Here is a 1,839-nt window from a genome sequence, read left to right on the forward strand (position 1 = left end):
TTCCGGTCAATATTATACTCAATTTTTTCTTTAAAGTTTTTACTAACTTCAGGCGAAATTTGAGATGTATGTCATTATTCTTCGGTTAGTTCCGACCTTTGTCACGTAACTATTTTTCTTTTTAACAATTCTAGTAGCAATAACGGATTTTTCATCAGCAATTTTAATATAAAAACTAAAGAGCAATCAGCAGTGCTAGATTTAGAAACAGAAGAAAATGGGGAAAAATTCTCATCTATAATTCTTAATGAATGATAAAGTAGATTACTATTTTTGAATATATGATCTTTACTATATTTAATTTAGTTTTTGCTGAAGAGGCAAAAAAGTGCCTCAACTAATTTTAATGTGCAGTGTACGTATTTTTTGTTTTTAATAAGTACATACTGTAATCATTTTAGTCTTGATTGACAGAAAAGGAATCATTATTAAATAAACTCAGTGCCTTAAAGCATAATACATATTTAGAACTATGACTTCGTGCTATATTTTTTATAATACAAACTGTGTTAATTATTATTAAATATGGTATACATAAGCTTGAGATCTCCTCATCTCAGTTTTAGTTTTATTTCCACACCAAGAAAAATCTGTTACGAATTTCTCATGAGAAGTTATTATCATTTTCTTAAACAGTGATCGATGCGAGTATAGTAAGAAAACGTAGGAAAGACGCATGTGAGAGCCGTACTCTCTGGGTATGGCTTTTTTACGTTTTGAAGGAAGGTAAGAAACGTATGCTCATGTCAAGGTAAGTAAGGTACATATTATTCTCATTACTTCTATCATTGTCTTGTTAGAATGGATTATTTAGGTAACGTAGCACTGCAGTTGATATATTTTAATAATAATAACATGGTAATATGCATTTATATTCAAACAAAGATCAGCAGAGTTCTATAAATAGATGACTCTCGCTGCTAAAGCATAATTTACGTCCATTAGCATGAGTATATATAACTTCAAACGAATCCACTTCACCAGGTATGGGCCTGTGAAATTTTGTTTCTTTGATAAGGTGAGCTAGAAATAACTGTATGCATTAAATCACAAGCAGTGATAAACCGCGGATGTATCCGTTTCTATTAGAAATGCTCGCATTTGTCTGAGCATTTATTCAGAGAAGAGGAAAACTGCGGAAAATCACCTCCCGAGTTTATCCGGGTTTTCGACAATTCAGAAGTAGCGTATTCATTTTTTCTGGAGGTTGCGTTCAGGGCCAATGACTTATGATATTGAAGGGTATAATTTGTACATGGTTTCATAATATTATATCGCATAAAGTTCTACATAAATAATAACTAATAAAGGAACAGTTAATATTATATCACAAATCTTTCACAAATATCTCGCAAAGATTTTGGGTAAATTAAAAAGTTTTCACAAAAACTTGAATTATTTAGATGACCCCTGCAGTAAGTTCAATCTTACGCAATGCAAGCCTCAATTCGTCGCCAGATATATTCCAAATACTGTAATTCGCCTACCGGTTAATGACGACCTTGCTAACTCATCAGCCTCAGGTACCTAGAATCCAAATCTACGCAATGATGGCTGAATCACGAACATAAACTTGTCGTGTTACGCTGATTTTTCCTTGGGTGAAAATAGCAAATCAATAGCAGCGTTTCTTGTTTCTTTCTCATTCTTTCTCACTGTCACTCCTTCTGACGCTCTCTTTCTTCTTCTCACATTCTCTAAGGTACGGGTCACAACGTATGCCTAATGCTTTGTAAACATTAAAGTCCGCTTTATTTGACCTAATTGTGCAATTAGCTGGCCATCTGACTTCGGAATTAAGAAAAATACGATGTTGAGAAAGATTTAAAAAAAATATAT

Source organism: Belonocnema kinseyi, chromosome 2 (genome assembly GCF_010883055.1).
Source record: "Belonocnema kinseyi isolate 2016_QV_RU_SX_M_011 chromosome 2, B_treatae_v1, whole genome shotgun sequence".
In the NCBI taxonomy this organism is placed as follows: Eukaryota; Metazoa; Arthropoda; class Insecta; order Hymenoptera; family Cynipidae; genus Belonocnema; species Belonocnema kinseyi.